General features: G+C 42.5%; 1 non-coding gene across 1 annotated transcript; it reads right to left on the reverse strand.

The window, feature by feature from the left end:
- Positions 1–3,979: 3,979 nt before the first annotated feature.
- Positions 3,980–4,113, reverse strand: LOC115838449. Its single transcript, XR_004033476.1, has one exon. It is a non-coding gene; the product is annotated as a U8 small nucleolar RNA (small nucleolar RNA).
- Positions 4,114–16,789: the final 12,676 nt, after the last annotated feature.

The following is a 16,789-nucleotide window of genomic DNA, read 5'->3' on the forward strand; positions in this document are numbered from 1 at the left end:
AATGAAAACATGTCCACACAGACTTGTCCATAGCAGCTTTATTCATAATGGCCCCAAACTGGAAAAAACCCAAATTTTCATCAACTGGTGCAAATTGTGGTATATCCATACAAACGAATATTTACTACTCAGCAATAAAAAAGAAATTAACTACATTTGCTTGTAACAACATGGATGAATCTCAAAAGCATTATGCCAAGTTTAAGAAGCCAGATACAAAAGACTCATACAATATAATTTCATTTTTATGAAATTCTAGAAAAGACAAAACCATAGTAACCAAAAGGGCATAGTGGTTCCCAGATGTCAGGGGTGGAGTAAGAAGACTGATTGTAAAAGGGCAAGAGGAAACTGTTTTGGGTGATGGAAAAATTCTATATCCTAATTGTGGTAGTAATTACCAACCATAAACAGATTCATCAAACTTTACATTTAGAATTGGCAGGTTTTGTTGTATGTAAATTATACATCAGTAAAGCTAAGTAATGAAAATAGAAAACATATTTTTCTATGATATCTTATGAGAAGCTCTGTAGTTGTGGATAACCATGTTTTTATTGGCCTTTTTCTTATTTATTATTTAAAAATATTTATATATTGAGAAATAAGCCTTTTGACTGTCATCCACATTGAAATCTTTTTCCCAAGTTATCATTTTCCCTTCAGACATTATTTATGACATTTTTTCTTTTCAAAATGTTCAAAATTTTATCATTTTTATATATATTTTATGGCTTGTGAGCTTTGTATTGGCTTATATATACTATTTGCCTCTCCTATACTAAAATTCCATATTTTTAAAATTTGTCTTAATCTTTAAAAATTTAAAATTAAAAATATTTCTGTGCATCTGCCTTTACATTTTAAATTTTAATTTTATACTTTTTATTTTACAGTCCACCTGGAATTAATTTTAGTGTATGAGTTGGTTACTTGTCTTAATACAATTTATTCAACAAGCCACCATTTTCTCCTTTAAGTTGAAAGGCCATCTCTATCATATACTCTGTTCCTTATTACATCAGAGTCTAGTTTTTCTAGATTCTGTTCAGTTCTGCACATCCACTCATGAATGGATGTAGTTTTAATTACTGCAGTGTTTTATAATATATTTTACTATTTAGTAGGGATAGTCCCTTCACTTCCTTTTACAAATTTTCTGGTTATTCTTGCCATTTATACTTTCATTAGACTTTGCAGTCATATTTTCTCATTTTTTGATAATTCTGATTGTTATTTTTAATTGAGATGAGGTTAAATTTTTAGATTAATAATTAATCATGACAGTATTTCTCTTCCTATCCAAGAGCAAGGTATTTGTTTTCATTTATACAAATTATCTGCTGTGTTCTTAATAGCATTCAATTTTTTCTTCAAGTAGATCTTTCACATTTCTTTACATTGCCATTTGAACCAATGTGTTGTATTCCATTGTGTAAATATACTATAATTAATTTAAACAATTCCATATCATTGGCCCTATAGTAATAGATCATTTCCAATTTTTACTGATTAAAAGCCTAGGGCCAGGCATGGTAGCTTGCACCTGTAATCCCAACTACTCAGGAGACTAGGAGGACTAGTTGAGCCCAGGAGTTTCAGTCCAGCCTATGCAACAGGAGGACTGCTTGAGGCAGGAGGACTGCTTGAGCCCAGGAGTCTCAGTCCAGCCTATGCAACAGGAGGACTGCTTGAGGCAGGAGGACTGCTTGAGCCCAGGAGTCTCAGTCCAGCCTATGCAACAAAGCAAGACTCCCTCTCTAAAAATAAAAAAAAATTTAAAAATAATTTAGCAGTGAACACACTTGTAGCTATATATTTTAATATATTCATAATGATTTAGTTAGGATAAATTCCTGGAAATTGAATCTTTAGGGGTATGAACTTTTTGGGGGGCTTTTGATGCATAATGCTAAATTACATTCCCAAAATGTTTCAGAAATGTTTGTTCTAATTTTTGTAAATTATAAGTGTTACATGTGGTATAGTAAAGTCTCATCATACAATCAATAACTTACTTGAATTAAGCTTCAGAGGTCAAGAAAGAAAGAGAAAGAGGAAAATGGCCAGTATTACAGGGGTTCTGCCTGTCCTTTAACTTCATGACTTCATGAGAAGGCGCCCTGAGCTGATGATACTGGAGAGGTGGCTCTGCTGTTTCCTCCATAGACCTTGGTTCCTGTGAGAGCCCCACACTCTGTGTGTGATTCTAGTGTTCACACATCCATATTGTTTGTACAATATGATCATAAGCACCTCCACAGCTTCAACTGGAAATGAACAAAAGTGGAAAGTGATCTGATCCACAGCCTGAGGAAAAGCTCATTGTGTTAGACCATTATGGGCCATATAAATAATTTTTTACTGTATCAAATTTTTGCCTTAAACATTGATATTGATATGGAAACTCAACATCAAGTGTATCTACACCCAGAGTTGATTTACCATGAAGATAAAGCTTACATTTTAGGACATCTAATTAGGACTCTGGGAATGACTCTAGCAGTTTATTAACATGATTAGATGTCTTTAATAAAATGTGCAAAATTAAAGATTTTTATTAAAATATGTTAAGGCAGCTGTTTTTCTAATTCTCAATCACACTTCTCCTTGTGCTGAGTGTTTATCCAACTGGCTGGAGGCATTTTTGGAAGTTGGCTAAGATGAAATTGAAAATACATTTAAAGTTTAGTGGGACATATGTATGGAGCTACAGTGACTTCCACGTCCCTTTTAGCTATGGTTGCTCCCCAGTAAAGGAATGGCTCTCCAAAACACTGCTACTGCCCACTGTGTCAACTCACTCAGCTCCACAACACCATAGGCAGAGATAAAGATTGTATCATACTATGATCGTGGCCTGCAGCCTTGGTTCTGGAACTGCTTGAAGAGTAGAAGAGAAACACAGTTTGAAATGTACAGAGCCAGCATCTAGTCTGTATCTATTCTTCCAGTCATCAGATGTGGAAAATTATGAATGGAGGGTTCAGTTCTCATCTGTACCCAGTCAAAATGGTTCTCCTCTTTCAGGAATATACTCCATGATGCAGTATAGACCATTACAAATGCACTACATCTATTTTTTAACTTTTTTGGTGGGCATGATGTGAAAGAGAACATATTGGAATGTCTGACTTTATAAAGCACAAACCTATAGCAGTGTTACAAACAGCAAACAAATCTATGTGTGGAGTCATACATTTTATGAATCTCAACTCTAAATAAGAAGAAATATAGTTCAATAAACTATGTTAGGACAAATTATATTTTTATCCTCACTACAGAAAATAGTAATACAAAGTTGTTGTCAAATGAAGAAATGATGAAAGTGTAGGCATCCAGAAAATATAGGAAAAAATTTATAAACAAGTTTTAGTCAATAAAAATAATATGTTATTTTTGCTGTTTTTTGACACTTGTGGGTTTTTTTTTTTTTAGCATTTGAAACATTATAGTTTGCTGTGATTTATTTTCTTATTCCAAATAAAGTTTTTATTCACACTTAGGTTTGAAATCACAGTTTTGAAGACCCAGCTCCCACATTTTTTTAAGTTTCAGGCTTCACAAAACCTGAATATATCCCTGTGTATTTTATTGTATTTAATTTGCATTCTCTACTGTATTCAGTGAAGTTGAATTTCATCTAATTGATTAATTCAATTTCTTTTTTTGGGAATTGCCTTTCCTTATTCCTTACCATTTTTCTATTGAAGTGTGTGGGGGTTTTTTGTTTTTGTTTTTGTTTTGCCATTTTCTTTTTGGTTTGCAAGAGTTCTTTGTATAAGGATAACAAACTTTCATATTTTATTGTGTTGTAATTTTCCAAGTATGTAATTTTTCTTTTAAATTTATCCATGGTATTTTTGACATACAGAATTTTAAAATATATATTCATTTATATTTTATCTTAATAGAGCAAGTCATCTTCCTCCCTAATGCAAAAATTTTACATTTATTCCTTTTTTTTTCTTCACAGAGAATCAGAAAGGAGTAATCGGGGTGTTGCAAGTCCTGATTACCCAGAGACATTAACCACGTTTCATGCATCTCCAATCAGCCTATTCTTTCTGCCCTCCAAAAGGAGAAATAGGTAAGAATTATCCCACCTGATGCATTTATTCCTGTTCCAGTTTGTCTGTTTTATTTGCAGCAAGTCTTCCGGTCTTAGGTTATTTTTAATCCTGATTCCATTATCAGTGGTATTAATGATCAGGACCAGTATGCCTGTTAGATTGTCTTCAGCTGTGAGTAACAGCACATCCAACCAAATAATATAAGTTCATCTTTCTCACATGACAAAAAGTCCATTTGAAGGTTGTGGGTTTAACAGCTCAACAATATCACGGCCCTGGGTCACCTTCTGTCATGGCTGAGCCAGGGCTTCAGTGGCTGCAGACAGTAAATCCTCACATGACCGTCTCTCAGGCAGGAATGAAGGCAGAGGAGGCTTTCCTTCAGTGCTGCCCGGAGGCTGCCCACAGACTTTCCCTCACATTTCAGAAGCCAAAGCAGAGTCGAGTGTCATCCCCTCCATGATTCCTAGCAAAGGGAAATGAATGTACTCTGACTGGCTTGGGCCACTCATTTTCCCTCGAGTATCGGGCCACCTTCCCTGAGCACATTTCTGTGTGATGCTGAACAAACTCAGGGTTATAATGTAAGGAGAATGGGTGAATGGCAGCAGGGTAGGCAACCAGCAGTGTCTCATCTACAAGAAGGATAAATTGCTGTTTGGTTTGCTAATGGACTACCATAACAAATTACCACAAAGTAGGAGGCTTAAAACCACAGAAATTTACTCTCTGTCAGTTCTGGAGGCTGAGAGTCTGAAACCAAGGTGTTGGCAGGGCCATGCACCCCTGAAGGATCCAGGAATAATCTCTCCTCAGGTCTCCCAGCTTCTGGTGGTTGCCAGCAGCCCTTCGCATTCCTTGGCCTCACTTCAGTCTCTGCCTCTGAATTCACATGCGCATCTTCCTTTGGTGTGTGTTTGTGCATCTCCACATGGCTTTCTTATAAGGAGAACAGTCATTGAATCTAGGGCCCACCCTGATCCAGTATGATCTCATCTTAACGAATTATCTGCAAAGATCCTATTTCCAAATAAGGTCACACTCACAGGTACTGAGGGTTAGGATGTCAACATTTCTTTACGAAGGACACAACTCAGCCCCCAACAACTATCATTCATGCCTCCATCCAAATAGCTGATGCAATGCTGAGAGACCGAGGCTGGGACAGACCCTCAGTGCATACTTCCAGGGTCCTCACCTACAGCAGTTAGGTGTCCTACTCCACGTGATGGCCCTCTCAATGGCTCACATCCTAAAATCTCTCCCTGCTTTCCCAAAAGAAGCTCCATTATCACCAGTCTCCCAGCCTCCAGCCTCTCCTGGAGCCCACTCCAGAGTGTTTGACTCACCCTGCTTCAGATGGACAAGAACCTTCTCAACCACAGGGCCTAGCTCCTGCCAATATCCCCATCCGATGGCAACTCTGACATCTTCCTTCAGATAGCCTCACCCCTGCTGCCAATTCTCACCTTCAGGTTCAGAGGACCTGTAAGAACAAAGTAACTTTTTGGGGGCTTACTGGCAGCTTTAGAAATTAGGAGGAAGGGCTGGGCATGGTGGCTCATGCCTGTAATACCAGCACTTTGGGAGGCTGAGGTGGGTGGATCATCTGAGGTCAGGAGTTGGAGACCAGCCTGGCCAACACGGTGAAATCCCATATCCATTAAAAATACAAAAAAATTAGCCGGGCATGGTGGTGGGTGCCTGTAATCCCACCTGCTCAGGAGGCTGAGGCAGGAGAATCACTTGAACCTGGGAGGCGGAGGTTGCAGTGAGCCGAGATCATGCCACTGCACTCCAGCCTGGGCAACAGAGTGAGATTCTGTCCATGCCCCCACCCCACACCCCTGCCAAAAAAAAAAAAAAAAAAGATATAATGAAAAGGGAGTGGTGTCCAAGTTGGGACTGAGAAAAACAGGCTTCAGACAATGATCTCAGGTACTCATTGGGCTTCTAGCTTCTACCTAGAAAAACCCACACCAGGGCATCGATGATAGGGACAATCTGAGGTGTGCAGTGGGGAAAGGAAAGGAGGAACAAACTTAACCTTGAGCCCTGGCCCTAGCCAAGATCTCAGAAATTCGCCTGGCCTCTTGACCTGTGGATTTTGGTCATGTTGTACTGAGGTACCTAGTACGTAGGAGGGCTGCCTGACTCACAGGGGAAAACTCAGACATGGGAAGGTGGGGTCTAAGAGATCAAATCTGGGTTGACACCTTCTCCCTGGCCATTGTAGATTGACCCAAGGGTGGATAACTGACTCAATCCAGCCCTTCTCTCAGATTTTTCAAGCTGGAATCAGGGAAATGTAATAATCCCACTCTGATAGAGAGTGCATGGCTCAGAAGCTGTTGCTGTCATTTCCCCCTTTATGTGGAAGAAGACCATCAGGCTTAGGAGGAATTTAGGCTGACATACAGAAACAAGAGAAGGGAAGGAAGATGTCAGCAGCACAGTGTCTTTGGTTCTAGAGCTCTGGGTCCAGCTTCATCCCTGACCTTCCCGTTTTTGTAAATATTCCAACCACACACCCTCTTTGGGCATAGGGTGAGCTTCTGGCACTTGCAAGGAAGAGTCCTGAGAAATAAATGTATTTCCCTGTGAGGCTGTTTGCTCCTGGCCAGTCCACCTTCTCAGAGACCTCAGTGAGGGACGGCCCAGATGGCACTGCTAACTCTTTTTTTGTTTTTTTTTGGGGGGGGGCGTGGAGGGGGGACAGAGTCTCTCTCTGTCAACCTGGAGTGCAGTGGCACAATTTCAGCTCACTGCAACCTCTGCCTCCCGGGTTCAAGCGATTCTTCTACCTCAGCCTCCCAAGTAGCTGGGACTACAGGTGCACACGACCATGCCCAGCTAATTTTTATATTTTTAGTAGAGACAGGGTTTCACAATGTTGGGCTGGTCTCAAACTCCTCACCTCAGGTGATCTGCCCACCTCGGCCTCCCAAAGTGCTGGGATTACAGGCATGAGCCACCACGCCCGGATGAGCACTGCTCTTACCACACATGTATCATGGCTGTTGAATAGCTCAGGTTGTCCATATTCCCCTGGCCATAGGCCAGGCAAGAGCAGCATAGACACAAGTGGGTTAATGTCCGTGCTGGAGATGGGATTCATACAGTCAGGCTGGCCTGCGAAAGGCAGAGGGACAATAAGGGCAAAATCCTTGAAGGCAAACAGTTAAAACTCAGAGAAGCAAAACCTGACGCAGAGCCCAAAGGGCACTGTAAGAGCCCACGAATGAGGGGGCCAGAGGGGGGCCTGAAAAGCTAGTTCATGGGACTAGATCAGCCAAGGAGGAAGGCAGGTCCCTGGCCTCTCTGCAAGCAGTGATAGGCATCTACAGGCCCTTCGCCTGCTTGGTGAGGGGATATGGTCAGCTGGATTAAAGGTTTGTGTTGAGAGGCCATGAGAACAGGAAAATGCAGGGAGGCAGACATTTAGCGCAGTACTTTACTAGTTTGGAGTGAATTTATTGGCCTTTATGGGCCTAATTTCTTTCATCTATAAAATAGAAATAATGATACACACTTTGTATTGTTATAAAGGCTAAATGTAAAACAACAACTTCAATGCGGTGGTATTTTAAAATGTGAATTCTTTGACGCTCCTTTAATCAAGAGGTGGGGTCTATCTCACATTTTGTTGGATCTGGGTGAGGATGTGATGGCCTCAATTAATATTTTACAGAGGAAGTGACTTCACATGACTTCCAAGGCTAGGTCATAAAAGGCCACGTAGTTTCTGCTTATGTATTACACATTCTTGGAGCACTGAGCCACCAGGCTCATAAAAGAATATGACTTCCCTGAGGCTACCATGCTATGAGGAAGCCCAAGGCACATGGAGAGACCACATGTGGGTGCTTAGTTGATATTCCCAGCTGAGCCCAGCCTTTAAATCACCCCAGACTAGGCACCAGACATGTGAGCAAAGAAGTCTTTGAATGATTCTAGACCTCGGTCATTAGAGTCACCTCTGGCCATCTGAGTTTTCCCAGCTGAGTCTCAATATATCTCGGAGTAGAGACAAGGCCTCCCTCTCTCCCCTGCCTCTATTCCTGACCCACAGTATCTGTGGGTGTACATTGTGGGGTAAATTGTTACACAGCAATAGATAGGTAACCCAGATGCCATGTAAAGGGCCAGGTATAGTAGCAGAGTTGGGATTTGAACTTATCTAGCTGATTCTACAGATTGTGAACTTTCTACTTTACTAGTGGTTCCTGAAAGCTGGTGCCTATCAGTGATAGCATTTTAGTGAGAGAAAAAAAAAGATCAGGAAAATGTAGTAAATTTTTTAATACAGCCAATGTATTCCATTGAAAAAAATTATATACATATATATATATATATATATATATATAGAGAGAGAGAGAGAGAGAGAGAGAGAGAGAGAGAGAGAGAGTTGCCTCGGCTGGAGTGCAGTGGCACAATCACAGCTCACTGCAGCCTTGACCTCCTGGGCTCAGTCAATCCTCCCACCTCAGCCTACTGAATAGCTGGGACTACAGGTGTGCACCACCATGCTTGGCTAATTTTTTTAAAAAAACTTTTTGTAGAGATAGGATCTTGCTATGTGCTCAGCCTGGCCTCAAACCTCTAGGCTTAAGAAATCCTCCCACCTCAGCCTCCCAAAGTGCTGGGATTACAGGCATGAGCCACTGTGCCCAGCCAAAAAAAACAAATATTATTCTGAGATTGTCTTTCCTACCTTTGGAATTACTCATGTGTCATTTCTTTTTTGACATAATGGTGATGGCACTTAATGGTGGTTATTTTATTAATGTCCTTACTCAGCAAAGTAAAAAATTATGAAGCTTATGTTATTCCATTCAGTTACCTTTCCTTTTTAAAGCTTCACTGGTCTTTAACATTCAAAAGTCCAGGAGCCCCTGCTCTGTTCTATTCCTTGGGTGTCCTAGATCAGAGGTGGATCCATTGGAAGCTTGACATTGTTGTAGGGTTGTGTGTTTTCTTTTTTTTTTTTTTTTTTTTTTTTTTTGAGACGGAGTCTCGCTCTGTCGCCCAGGCTGGAGTGCAGTGGTGCAATCTCGGCTCACTGCAAGCTCCGCCTCCCGGGTTCACGCCATTCTCCTGCCTCAGCCTCTCCGAGTAGCTGGGACTACAGGCACCCGCCAGCACGCCCAGCTAATTTTTTTTTTTGTATTTTTAGTAGAGACGGGGTTTCACTGTCGTCTCGATCTCCTGACCTCGTGATCTGCCCGCCTCGGCCTCCCAAAGTGCTGGGATTACAAGCGTGAGCCACCGCGCCCGGCCGGGTTGTGTGTTTTTTTTTGGTTGCTCCCTGTGATGGTTGAGGTGTTGGCTTGACTGGAGATTGCTGGTAAAGTGTTGCTTCTGGTTGTGTCTGTGAGGGTGTGTCTGGTTGTGTCTGTTTCCTGAGAAGACTGGCACGTGAGTCAGTGGACTGAGTGTGGAAGAGTCACCCTCCATGTGGGCAGGCACCATCCAATCAGCTGGGGCCCCAGATAGAACAAAAAAAGGAGAGAATAGGATTTCCTCCCTCTGTCTCCTGGAGCTGGACACTCTTCTCTCCTGCCCTGGGACATCAGAACTCCAGGCTTCTTGCCCTTTGGACTCCAGGACTTATGCCAGCAACCCTCCACTGCTACCCTGAGAATTACACGGTTGGCTTCCCTGCCTCTGAGGCTTTTGGACTTGGACTGAGCCACGCTACAGGCAACCCAGTGTCTCCAACTTGAAGACAACCTGTCGTGGAAAATCCCCGCCTCCAAAATTGCATGAGCCAATTCCCCTAATAAATCCCCTGTCATCTATCTATCATCTACATATGTATATCCTATTGGTGGTGTCTCTCTAGAGAACCCTGACTAATACGTTCCCTATTCCCTTTTAGGATTAGCACATGTGTTCATTTATAGTTTATACCCCCACCTGCTTCCAAAAATGATAGTCTTTCTCCAGACACACCCCAGATTCCTGTAACAGTTACTGAGTCAGATGGGGCCCTTCCCCAGGCGCCAAGAGGATTCAAACAGTGAACGACAGGAGTGAATGGGGGATGACCTTGCACTCTCTGTTGAAGGCAAGGTCATCCCTCACCCACCCCCGGCCACTGTTTGAGATCTTTGTTGCCACAGTGGCCCTTGCCAGCACTTGGCATGAAAGGCAGAGGTTGAGACCAGTGGCTCTTAGCCCTCATCCTGGTCCAGCCCTCAAACGTGGGCTGGCAGCTGTGGCTTCTTCTGTTTCCTGGTGTGTGGCTCTTCAGACACCTGTCTTTAGGCTGTAAGGCTTTATCTTAGACAACACCTCTTCTTAGGTGGCTGGCAAGTCTTTCTAGCCGTGCTTATAACGGATCACCCACGGTGGAGCCCAAGAACTTACTCTTGGGAGGCTGGTGTGACCAAGGGGTTAAGTCTCATTTCCAGAGCCAGAGTACCTGGATTGAACACTGATTCTGCCACGTACTAGGTGTGTTGTACCCTTGGGCAAGCTACCTAACCTTTCTGTGCCTTAGTTTCCTTGTCTGTAAAATGGCAATAATAATAATGTGTACTTCATAAGGTTGTTGTGAGAAGTAAGTTAATAAAGCACTTAAAACAGTGCCTGGGAAAGGCCATTTAAAGCCATGTTGAGATATCCCACCCACCCATGAGAATAGCTATTATTAAAAAGACTGACAGTACCCAGTGCTATTATGCCTGAGGAGCACTGCAACTTTTGAACATTGTCGATGGGAATGTGAAAGGATAAAACCACTTTGGATAATATGGTGGCATTTTCCTATGAAGTGAAATATGCACTTAAAATGCATTAGTATGAAAAAAGGCATAAATCTTTACAAAACAAATAATTTTTTACCACACAGTCCAGCAACTTTACTACTGGGTATGCACCCAAGAGGAATAAAAACATATGATTACACAAAGATTTGTATATGAATGTTCATAGTCGCATTGTACTGTGAACATTATAGCAGCTAAAAAGGTAAGCAATCCAAATGGCCTTCAACAGGTGCATGGGTAGAGAAAATGTGGGTTTTGTGTATGTGTGCAATGGAATACTACTTAGCAATAGAAAGGAATGGACCACTGATACATGCAACAACATGGATGAATCTCGAAAACTTTCTGATGAGCAAAAGAACCCAGTAGCCAAAGAGCACATACTGTATGAGTCCATTTGGATGAAACTTCGGGGAAGACAAATCCAACCTAGAGTGACAGAAAGCAACTAAGCGTTTCTATAGGGAAGACAGAGAAGATTGAGTGGGAAAGGGCACAGGAACTTTCTGGAGATGATGGAAATCTCTATGTTGATTGTAGTGGCAGTTGCACAGTATATACATTTTTTTAATGCAATAAATATGCTAGGCATGGTGGCTCATGCCTTTAACCCCAGCACTTTGGGAAACCGAGGCAGGCGGATCACCTGAGGTCAGGCGTTTGAGACTAGCCTGGCCAACATGGCAAAACCCTGTCTCTACTAAAAATACAAAAATTAGCCAGGCGTGGTGGCACACGCCTGTAATCCCAGCTGCTCGGAAGGCTGAGGCAGGAGAATTGCTTGAACCCCGGAGGCAGGGGTTGCAGTGAGCCGAGATTGCGCCACTGCACTCCAGCCTGGGTGACAGAGCGAGACTGTCTCAAAAAATAAAATAAAATAAAATAAAATTAAATTAAGGTACACTTGAAATGGTATGGGTTTTATTATATGGAAATAACATCCCTATAAAATTGATTTTCAAAACTTCTATCTATATGGAATGTGATGCCCTGGCTAAACGTTGGGCTACAAAGTATTTTGGAATTATAAAAGGAAGACACAAAAGGTGGGATGGAAGAATAAACTGTTATTTAATCTTTGCTAGAAGATGTCTGTTCTAGAACTCTAGTCTGGAATAGAAACTGCACAAGAGCAGAGCTCTTAGTTGGTTTTATTCTGCAATGGATCCCAAGAACCTCAAATAGCACCTGACACTTGGCTGGAACTCAGTTAATATGTGTTGAATGAATGAACCTTTGGGACATACTGTTTCTTTGACTTGATAAAAATGGCCAAAACCAGTAAAACTTAATGTGTCCGAAAGGTAAAGTAAGTGCTCACCCATTGTTCTTGGGAAGATGAGGCCGTTGCTGTCATATGGTTACATGCCAGCATTAAGAGCCCTGGCTGGGAATGTGAAGTTGTTGTGCGCTCTTGCACCCTGTAGCTGTGGGATATATCCAGCCTTTCCTCTGTCTCTGCATATCCTTAATTTCCAACCGTGAGTAAATGTTATGTGGCTGTGAATGAATCTAGAAGGCAGTCTTTTTGAGAAGCTTCCTCTTGCTGTGGTGATGGGGGTGGATTTTGGTTTGGTTTAGTAGGGGGAAGGGTGTCACTTGCTGGGTCTGAGGATGGAGGGGAAGATAGGAAGGGCCTGACTTAATGAAAGAGTGTATGGGGCCCGAGACACAGGCTAGGCTGCTTGGAGACTGGGGTGAAGATGTGTGGTATTAGGAAGAGAGGAAAGGTTGTCTCTGACCTCTGCAGACAGAACCTAGACCTGCTTTGGCATGTGGATGAGGGAACCGGGAGCCAGGGAGGCAGCTCCTTTGGCACAGTCCTCATGATATGCAGGGTACACCGCTAGCAGTGGCCATGCTGAGATTGTCTCAGGTCTTTGGAACAAGAAAGGAAGAACATTGCAGCTGCTGCGTGGGAACCTTAGTGGACAGAGAGATTTGTGGATTCACGAGAAGTGCTCCTTGGGCACCCCCGCGATAACCAAGGAAGACACTTTGTGGCTCTAGGAGGACCTGAGAATCAATAATCAAGGCATTGGGGTCTTGAGCGATTGTTTATTGAATATTAAACTTAATGAGAATCCAATAACCAATATTGTATATTATGTATGGACATATACATATAGAGTAAAAATAGAAATTAAAAAAATACTAAAATGGAGATCCTTTACCTTTAGGCAGGAAATAGAGGGGGTATCATCTGATCCAAGTACACAGGATATATCAGCCAGAGACGCAAAAACACCAGAATATTATCTATCTATCTATCTATCTATCTATCAATCAATCATCCATCTATCCTCCCACCCATCCATCCATCACTACATGTTCTCTGTTACAAGATTTGACCTTATGCAATTGTGGGATCTGGTTAAATGGTTTCTGGAAAGCTGTTAACTTCTCTGATGCTGGAGTTTAAAGTCCCCAGGGCAGGCAGTCAGGAAGGGAAGATGGATGTAAACTGGGGAAGAATGAGGACAAGATGGAACCCAGGAATATAAGCTGAAACCCACAAGAACGGACAGGAAACTGTGTCAGTCACTCACCACCTCCCACCTTGATGAAGGGTGTCCTGCAGGAGAAGCTGGTACCCTTTGTCATGGAGCTAGACACACACCTGGCTCAGCAGTCATAGGAACTGAAGGAAGCAGCAGGGCCAGGGGGAGCAGGTGCAGGCCCGGACGCTGTCCCTGCCAACAAGGTAAGCAGAGAGGCACCAACGTGCAATAAAAGCACCCACCTGGGCCTTCCATGTGTAAAAAATAATATGGCTGCTGCTTCAGCTCTGTCCTCTAAATCTCAAAAATGGTCTTCTGTGGCCCACTGCAGCAGAAACATCCAGGGAAGGGGATTCTGGGAAATGTAACTCAGCCCAACCAAGTGGACCCATTACAAAGCCACTTTGAATTTGCAGTTTCATGTCTAAAAACTGGTAAGTATGTAAGTGTTCATTATGTAATTCTCTATTTTTTTTGCATGCCCGATATGTTTGATAAAAGTTAAAAATGAATTGCAGACATGTTGGTTACACCTGTCTGTAACCTCTAGGGCCTGTACACAGTTATCATAGATGCAGCAACTCAGACCCAGGGTCACCCAGCCAGCAAGGGGCAGCTCTAGGACAGCCTTCCATGTTCTTTCCTCTACCAGGGGTGTCCAATTTTTTGGCTTTCCTGGGCCACATTGGAAGAAGAATAATTGTCTTGGGCCATACATAAAATACACTAATACTAATGATAGCTGATAAGCTAAAAAAAATACAAAAATATGTCACAGAGTTTTAAGAAAGTTTATGAATTTGTGTTGGGCCACTTTCAAAGCTGTCCTGTGTTGCATGTGGCCCATGGGCCACGGGTTGGAAAAGCTTGCTCTACATCAAGCTGCCTTCAACAAATAGGAGTTACAGATGACCTAAAGAGGCGGCTGCTATGTTGCACTATCTTTTTTCCTTTATATTCTGTTTTATTGTCTGTCTATGGTCACTAAAATGTAAGCTCCATGAAAGCAAGGATATGTGTTCATTTTGGTCACTGCTGTATCCTCAGAACCTAGAATAGTGACTGGCATATAGCAGGTACTCAGTAAATACTTGTTGAATGAATGAATAAATGCTCTTAGAGGAATCAGAACGTTATATTCCTTACATCACAGGAGAGCTTTGGATACAATCTTGTTGAACCCAACAAGACATCAATAAGTCTGAAGTGGGATCCCCAGCCCCATCCCCTCCAGCCTAGGCTTCTAAATATCAGCCAAATATTCCAGAGTCATCACGGCTAGTTATAACCTTTCTAAGCTTCAGGGTTCATCTCCACCTGTAAAGTAACAATGATCTTTGCCCTTCTTACCTTATGTGATTGTTGTGAGGCTCAAATAAGACTGCTCTGTAAAGTCCTCCACGTGATTCTTGTTATCCCCATGAGATGTTTATCCCTTCCTGGAGTAGAGAGGAAAACAAGACTTAGATGTGAACATAAAGGTGTGCAAAGGGCCCCTGTTCCCATCAAAGGCTTTCTGACCACTGAGGAGCCCTGGAGGCTATGGGATATTCACCAACAGCCACTACAGGCATAGCAAGCCTCTGTGCTGGTTGTCTGGGATGGGAACCCTGATGCCCACCTCCACACCCCAGACCCTAAACCACACCTCAGCTCAGAAAGCTTCTCAAGAGAGTTTCATTTACCTTCATAATTTATCACTTTCTCCTATGCTACATGCAGTCCATCCTCATTATTTGCAGATTCTGGGTGTGTAAATTTGCCTACTTGCTAAAATTTATTTGTAACCCCACAATCAACACACGCAGAAGTTTCTTAGTCATATGCAGACTGTAGGGTCCCCCAGGTCCCCCCGCTTTTGCTCTTGTGCTGATCAAGAAACACAGAGTGCTTTGACTGCTCTGTGACCCAGCCAGCTACTTGTTTTTCCCAGCAGGTTTGAACCCAAGCTGGAGCATTGAACATTCTCAGGCACTGATAAAGTTATCCAGGTGTTGCCCAAAGCACTGAAAGAAACTAGCCCCAGCCCTGAGCCAAATTTCTTAAACTCTCATGTAAACTCCATTCCCTGACTCCTTGCTGCAGACACACCTAGGCAGAACACCCGCTTCTTTCACCGTCCCCCCACTACACCCCCACGAGCACTGGCAGCGGCTCTCCTCTGTGAGTTCCCCTAGTAAATGCTTTGGATTGATCACCCTGAGGTTTAGTGCTTTTTTCTTTTTCTTTTTTTTTTTAATTATTATACTTTAAGTTCTAGGATACATATGCACAACGTGCAGGTTTGTTACATATCTATACATGTGCCATGTTCGTGTGCTGCACCCATTACCTGGTCATTTACATTAGGTATATCACCTAATACTATCCCTCCCCCTTCCCCCCACCCCACGACAGGCCCTGGTGTGTGATGTTCCCCTTCCTGTGTCCAAGTGTTCTCATTGTTCAGTTCCCACCTATGAGTGAGAACATGCGGTGTTTGGTTTTCTGTCCTTGCGATAGTTTGCTAAGAATGATGGTTTCCAGCTTCATCCATGTCCCTGCAAAGGACATGAACTCATCCTTTTTTATGGCTGCATAGTATTCCATGGTGTATATGTGCCACATTTTCTTAATCCAGTCTATCATTGATGGACATTTGGGTTGGTTCCAAGTCTTTGCTATTGTGAATAGTGCTGTAATAAACATACATGTGCATGTGTCTTTATGGTAGCATGTGCTTTTTTCTTTGAAATCCCAATCACTCTATCTTGGGACATTTTGGAAGCATCCTCTTGTGGGAATTCCCCTGCCTCCCCTTGTGGGGTGACTCCAGCCATGGGTTCTACCAGAGGGAACACAGACGTGCACAAAATGGTGAAAATTTTGAGTTGTCCAACGTGCAAGTTAGCAGCTGAGGTTGAACAAGCCAGTGTTCTGCTTTCTTGTTTCGGTTCTCATACTGTCATCAAGTGTCCTTTCTGTGATGTACTTCCTGTCCTCTTTTTTTTTGCTGAGTTTTTGAGGTTTATGTTGGTGATTGTGCTGTCTGAAATGGCCCCAAACATAGTGCTGAAGTGCTGGCTGGTGTTCCTAAGTGCAGGAAGCTGTGATGTGTCTCATGGAGAAAATGTGCTTCATTCAGGCGAGAGTTATAGTGCTGTGGCAGTGAGTTCAATGTTAATGAATCAACAATATATATTAAACAAGTTGTCATAAGATAGAAACACACATAAAGCAAGGTTATGTATTGATTGGTTGATGAAAATGTCATGCCCAGAGTCTCATAGGAACATCACCCTGTATTGCCTCTAGGAGCAAAAGTCCAGTATTTGCTAATTCAGTGTTTGTAGGGACTTTGTAGATCAGGACAAGTGGGAATAAGGACAATAGATTGTACTTTGTTAATTTATTTTATTTACTATCTCTCTCCCTGACTAGAATGTGAACTCACCTGGTTCAT

This window comes from Nomascus leucogenys, chromosome 14 (assembly GCF_006542625.1).
Source record: "Nomascus leucogenys isolate Asia chromosome 14, Asia_NLE_v1, whole genome shotgun sequence".
Classification (NCBI taxonomy): domain Eukaryota; kingdom Metazoa; phylum Chordata; class Mammalia; order Primates; family Hylobatidae; genus Nomascus; species Nomascus leucogenys.